Consider the following 7500-nt stretch of genomic DNA (forward strand, 5'->3'; position numbering starts at 1 on the left):
TTTCTCTATCAACTACAAGACTCTCTTTGGTATCTGGTACCTTCAACGGAATATGTTCTCCAACTTTCTTAACTTGACTTCTCGTGGTTACAGCACAAGCTTCTTGTACAGGAACTTGCCAGCTTGGGTCTGGGTCGTCAGCGGCTCTTGCGCCTAGTACATTACCAATAATTAAATCATAAACAGCATCGGGAAGACACTGCGCTTCCACTTGGCCCTTGAGATAAGGTGTATCAACATCAATCTTTGCGATGGGAACCTTCCTTGCCGTATTGTCAATGAGCAGCATAACATTAAATTCGCCAGTAAACTGATCCTCTGACACAAGGTCCCTCTTTACTACAATTCCACTACAGCCAGTATCTCTCAGGACATCAACAGGCTTCTCTCCAACTCTACCTTTCACGACAGGCATTTTACTTCTCACTCCAGTCAACGGTTCAATACAAGCACTACTCAACAATGGAATCTTCTTACCACAGGCTAACAGCAGCTTATCATCTTTAATACAGGCCTTAACTTCTTCATCAGTAGGTTTATCCTCAGGTGGTTGAACTAAACAACTGGCACTCACTTGACCACGCTGCACAGGGTTACCATCCTTACTTTGTCCTCCTGATCTGCGTCCACCTGATCGACAGTTTCTAGCTTCATGTCCCTGCTTACCACATAGGAAACACTTTCTTGTTAGAGTTGGGCAGTTGACAGCTTTATGACCTCGGGTGTTGCACTTAAAGCAATGCAGAGCTGGTGGATTAATCTGCATGTTCTTGGCTTCGTCCCTCTCAGGCTGTACTGTTGGCTTTCTGCTCACTGAGCTGAACAAGTGTTTACCATGAGCCTCCAAGTACTGGTCAGCGATCTTCGCAATCTTTGCTAGAGTCTCAGGTGCCCTTTCTCGCAGGTGAATTGCCAAATCCTTAGGGCAAGAGTCAATAAATTGTTCTTTCACGATCAGGTCCTTAAGACCATCAAAAGAAAGCGCAGTATCCGAAAGCTCTAGCCAACGTAACAGGTATCTGTCCAGTCGCACAATAAACTGCTCCGGACTTTCGTCAACTTCTGGTTTGGATGCTCTAAATTTCCGACGATAGCCGTCTTCGGTAAGGTCATATCTCTTCATTAACGCAATCTTTACCCTGTCATAATCCTTAGCTGCGTCCTCCGATAGACGTGAATACACTTCTAGTGCCCGTCCAGACAACAGAGCACTGAGCTTCGATGCCCATCCATCTTTTTTCCACTTAGCTGTCTCCGCAAATCTCTCGAACCTCTGCAAATACGCGTCCAAATCGTCTTTACCATCAACAAACGAGGGGAGTTTAGGTGCCTTAACCCGATCCTCTCTCACTTCAGGACGTCCGTCAGCACTCTCCACAGCCAAACGTGCAATTTCCAGCTCATGTTCTCTTCTTGCCGCTTCAATAGCCTCTTTCTGTTTCAACAGCTCGGCTTCCATCTCCAATTTTCTTAGTTCGCGTTCTTGTCGCCTGGTTTCTCTCTCTTCGTCTTCTCTTCTTTTATCTTCTTCAAGTAATCGACGTTTCTCTTCTTTTTCTTCTTCAAACCGCCTCCTTTTTTCTTCTCTTTCTTCCTCCAATTGTCTTCGTTTTTCTTGTTTTTCTTCCTCTTCCCTTCTTTTTTCTTCCTCTTCCCTCCTTCTTTCTTGTTCTAATTGTCTGCGTTTTTCTTCACGTTCTTCCTCTCTACGTTTCTCTTCGCGTTCTTTTTCTTCTTGTTCACGCACAAATTCAAGCAGCTTTTCTCCTTCCAGACCAAACTTTTCGCCAAGCTGAATAAATTTCTCCATTTTCACAGCACTAAAATTCCACGGCTCTTTCACTCGCTACAACTTTTTCCACAGCGCAGCTACTTCCTTCCAAGTTGTGATCCTTTCCTGGTTTCTGTAGTCGGCAAACAAATAAATTCCTCTCTCGGACAGGCCCCCAATGTTACGAGTTCGAATGTTTTGAGGAAAGGTAGCTTGCAAACTAAACTGAACGCAGGGTTGTCGGAACAACAACAAGAAGATTTATTCCAAAAATGAACGTAGTTTCCACGAAGTAAAACTCTGAACAACACGTACTGAATAAACTTACACGGCCTCCGCCAACTTGAATGCACACAGCTTCTGTCACACTTGACTAAACACGGCCCACGCCAACTCTCTTCGCTTGTGAAAAACTAGTTAAAAAAACACTCCGTTCGGACTCGTCTACTTATATACTCTGACAATAAACTTCTAGAACTTTCTAAAATAGTAATGAATCTAATTATAGAAAGATTACAAAACACACCGATTTAGAAACGCTTACGCATGAACCTAAAATAAACAAACTACGAACTCTCGCGAAGCTTCGAGACAGTAACGCTTGTCACACAATACTATTTTTCGTAACATTGAACGTGCAATCAAACAAGTACTTTAGGGGACAAAATTCACTCACATATACAACTATGAATATAGTTTTTTTTTGTGGTAGCTTATGGATGGCAATAAAGATTATCCATTCATCTATCTCTTTTTCCTAGTTACCATCTAAGAGAAAGCCGCACGAAATCAGCCATCGCAAAAAAATGTTTTGTTTTTTTCAAAAAGTATTCAAAGATAAGGGGAAAGCAATACATCATTTTAAAGCTAAGAAAATAAGCTTTCCAAAAACTTATCACTTCTTTCAAAGAACTAAAACATTTTATGAAAATATAAAGGAAAAAAAATGAAAAAAAAATCAACACAAAAATCAGTTTTCCACACGAATTTGGTCATTTTAACGTTGATAACGAATTTTTGGATGCAAAATAAGAATCTTCCTCATTTTATCACAGGGTACCCACACAAAGGGACCACACAGGCCGCCCACACAAAGGTCGAAAGATTCACGCTTCTCCTCGTACCTTCCGATCGAGAATCCATTTAAATGGCCCGGAGCTAGCCCTCGAAGAAAATCCGATTAGCGATAATATGTAATATGGTAATCCGATAATAACGGTCAAATTTACAACCCTTTGCTAACGGCAACGAGACAGGTCACATTACGAACAATTGATCTCTGTCGGCCAAAAACCACCCAAATTACCATTTTTTCGACGGAAAGTTCATCCTAAAGGATAAAAAAATTCGCAGAACATGTAATCAAGGTAAGCGAATATTGTGAGCGAAAACACATTTTTGTGCGGTGAGAAAAACACGAGGCGGTTTTATGCAAATTTACGGCTGCAAAAATAATCTTACCTTTTCAGCGATTTCAAAGCTTGAAATTGCATCCAATAAACCTAAATCCTTTTCGTTTTCCTTTCCGATGCCTGTAGTGTTATTCTTTGGCTGAAAAACTTTAGTAAAACCGCTTCGCGATCGGCTGAACATTTTGCATTCCCAGGGCTTCAAATAATTGCTTGAAGCAGAATGCCTATCATGTAAGCGTAATGAAAGCTACAGAGCCCAAATTTTCCGGGAAACTGGGGCCATATCATCCTCGGAGACCCAGGGGCAGTCAGTCGAGACGAGACGAGAATCGGGACTGGCGTAAAGTTTTCAAGTAAGACGAGAAGAGCCCCTGGGAACATACCTTTAACGGACGAGTTCCAGAGCGAATTAAGTTCCGATTTTCTGATTGGGCGGAAATTTCCGCAATTGTCTTTTTTCCGCCCAATCAGAGAACCTCATACAATGAAGTCAGATCGTGATTCCTTATATCAAGTGATAAATACCACATCAACGATCGCCATTTTTTTTCTATCGTTCTCCTTGTCTGGCTCGCAAAACAGACATACCATGCGGCGAAAATTTGGGTCGCAAAGGGACCCGCAAGATGCAAAATTCAACCAATTCTATCTAGAAGATTTTGTTACGTGGGGGCAATTATCTGTACATGTGTAAAATCAAAATGCTTGGTCAAAACACCCTCGAAGAGCCGACTAGAAATAAATCAGGAAGAAGACCGATTGCAAGGGAAAGTACTAGTCGTTTTCCGCTTCTCAAATTACCGTCGCGAATTAATTTTGGTATTTCTGTTGCACGGGCCAGACATGTTTAAGCATTGCCTTCGGCCTTTTATCAGCATCATAGTTTTAAGAAAACTATTAGAACAAAACTAATTGCAATTCTAGAAACTGAAAACTCTTATGCCGATATAGATACCTTAATTAGCAAGATGAAAAATTAAATTTTCAACTGAGGTTAAGTATAGTCTGTAGTTTTCCTCTTTACATATTGTTCTTTTACCTAAACTGCTTTCTTCTCTTTTTCTCCTAAGTTCTTCCACTTTCTAAATATTTGAAAGCACAAAGAGTAATGTTTTCATGTTATTGTTGTATGTGAAAAAAAAAATTGTCTAAATAATTTCGTCTACAGTCTGGCTTGCCACGATTAGCTTCTCGCTATTTGCAAGCCAGCCTAGTTAGTGACAACTTAAATTGTTTCTTGTAAATAAATAAAACTTGAACTTGAATAAAGCGTGCATTTGAGCATCACATATAAGCTTACCTGTCTGTCTATAGCGATGTTTCTCGTGACGTCATCCATTGTTATTAATATGCCAACCAGAACCTAATTGGCTGTTGAAACAATGACTTCTTTTGTTCCGTGGTTGGCAAATTTGAATATCAAAAGAAATGTGACGTCAATGTTTGTAAACAAGAAATATCGCTATAAGAGGTTAAATTAATGTTGTTTATTTTATTTTTGAATGGGGACCAAGGAGAAAATTGTTGAAATGAGGTGCATAAAAATCTTGATTCATGCAATGAATATGGTCATGTACAGTACCTTTTTTTCTCAATTGCAGACTGCATTATGCGAGTTTTTTGTACTTATTGTATGCTTTACAAATCTTTCTGTTCACTGTTATCTTATTAACACGCATTCAGAGTGTTGAAAACCCCTTATTACGATAACAAATTTTCACTTTATTGCGTAGAATTTTACTTAAAATCAACAAAAAATTTCAATTGGCTTTGTTCTTTCAAAGATCTAGCAACTCTTGTGCAAAAAATCAGATCCTTTGCAGGTATGGTGCAAAGCAGAAATCAAGTTTGAAAAGAGTCCCACCAGAGTTAATCTGTAAAGATGGTTCTCTTCCTTGTATGACCAAGAAAGAGCTAAGGACCAACCAACCGACCCGTCAACTGTACCAATTGAATCAGGGTCATAAGGTTGCCTTGATTTTAACATCATTGGTCGACACAGTTCTTTTAAAGAGAGTCGGAGCTTCGTTCTTTCAATCATTTTACAGTTTTTACCATCTGAGGTCTCTTAGATCTTGAGGAGATGTTAACTTCAACACAAAGTAAATATTTATTTTTGACCAATCTTTGGCCTTCTCTCTTTGGTGCGATTAACAAGCGATTGCTGCAGCTTTTTTTATCTTACAGGCCACACAACTGATTATGTTATGTCAGGAATGAGAACGAGGCTTAATTAAAGGCTAATTTCAAGACTTTTAAGGTCGGATGTTAACTGTCTCGGAATTGCTTTGTATTCGCACTGTATAATAACCTGGGAATTAAAAATGATAATACAACTTTAGTTAATTAGTTACATGCAATGTGTTTTTCACCTGAAAACTTTCAGGAGCCATTATCTTTCTCTCAGTAGAACCGCTTCAGTGTTATTGGGAAGTGCATTTATTTAATATCTTGCTGCAAAAATGGTAAATGTGGATATACTGTACTAAGTTTGCTATGGAATCAAATGCTTTTATTCCCTTTCATTTTTCTTAAAACTGTTCCTCCAAGTTGCACACATAGTTTGCTCTTGTGATAAGTTATGCTTCGTTGTGATTGAACTGTTTAGTACTGCCTGGTGAATTATCATCATTACCATTACCAACAAGAAGGTCGCTAGTAGAATTCGCAACTAATCCTATGATTTGCATCATAAGGTATTGTTGGATTCACGCGACAATAATGCCGCTCCAATTTATTTAACTGATATGTATGATTTTTGTGATGTTAAACCCTGTCCCTCATGAAAAAATAATAATAAACAAAACCTTAACTTGTGGCATCAATTTTTGGTAGTTATTAAAAATAAATTCTCTTTCAGTTTTAAACACAGAAAAACAATGTTCATGTGTGTACACTGGCTTTTTGCTTAATTTCCATTCAAATATTCCTTTTCAGTGTATACTTTTACACACGCTTTATTTCTTGTACTTGGGCACACTGACAAACAGAGGTTTGGTTGTTTGCTTCGCTTTTTTTTGTTTTCCAATTAGATTAATCACCAGGCAATTCAGGCTCTAAAACACCTGTCACATGATCCCCCAGCGTTCCACCTTCGTGCTTCACATACAAGTCTTTAACCTTGGTTTTTTCGTTGGACGACAGTAGCTGCTTCTTTGTCGCTTTGACAAGATGTCAGGGATGAAACTTCCGCTTCAGGGCTGCTGCAATCGCTCGTTTTTTATGATTTTTCCAAGCATGTTGTACTCGATACTTGCAAGCATCACAAACAGCTTGGGGTTTAGCCTTCCATCGCAGGCTATTGTTTGGCTACACACGTCTCAAAAATTCTTACGAAATCGTCAGTTTAACATTTGTTTCACCGCACTATGCCGCACAGACGGCAACAATTCACAAAAACACTTTTAGGCTGATCCCTGCAAAACTTTATTTAACAGCGAGGCAATACAAAAAACCTTTGCATTTAGGTTAAATGCGTCAAGATAAATTTCCCGCGCAAAACAACAAGTTGCAATCTGCGCGGCCGATAGCAATGCTTATAGCAAAATTAATTCGCGGCGGAACACAAAAACACGACTAGTTACAGTACCTTCCCTTGCAATAGTCTAGTCTGCTCTTCGAGGGTGTTTTGATCAAGCATTTTGATTTTACACAGGTACAGATAATTGCCCCCACGTAACAAAATCTTCTAGGTAGAATTGGTTGAATTTTGAATCTTGCGGGTCCCTTTGTGACCCAAATTTTCACCGCATGGTATGTCTGTTTTGCGAGCCAGAGAAAGAGAGCGATAGAAAAAAAATGGTGGTAAAAAAAATGGCGATCGTTGATGTAGTATTTATCACTTGATATAAGGAATCACGATCTGATTTCATTGTATGGGGTTCTCTGATTGGGCGGAAAAAAGACAATTGCGGAAATTTCCGCCCAATCAGAAAATCAGAATTTAATTCGCTCTGGAACTCGTCCGTTTAAGGTATGTTCCCAAGGGCTCTTCTCGTCTTACTTGAAAACTTTACGCCAGTCCCGATTCTCGTCTCGTCTCGTCTCGACTGACTGCCCCTGGGTCTCTGAGGATGGGGCCACATCTCCCCAGTAAACCCGGCACATTTCACACAATCACAGTAATCGGTGGAAACGGCGGCGTTCTACGAATCCTACAAGAATGATGCCTGCAGGCATCATTTTCTGGGCCATCTAGGGAAAAGAGTATTGCCATTGCCATCGTAATCATTATGCAACAGAAAGCGAAGAGGAAGAAGAAGAACAACAAATAGTTGCTACTGAACTATATTGTCGAGGAGACGTTTGAGATAGTAG

At 39.7% G+C, this 7500-nt stretch overlaps 1 protein-coding gene across 1 annotated transcript in view; it reads right to left on the reverse strand.

Annotated features, from left to right (window-relative positions):
* LOC138028343 (short transient receptor potential channel 6-like) overlaps positions 1 to 7500 on the reverse strand; it is a 29778-nt gene that overhangs the window by 9226 nt on the left and 13052 nt on the right. The window lies entirely within an intron of this gene.

This window comes from Montipora capricornis, chromosome 2 (genome assembly GCF_036669925.1).
Source record: "Montipora capricornis isolate CH-2021 chromosome 2, ASM3666992v2, whole genome shotgun sequence".
Classification (NCBI taxonomy): Eukaryota; Metazoa; Cnidaria; class Anthozoa; order Scleractinia; family Acroporidae; genus Montipora; species Montipora capricornis.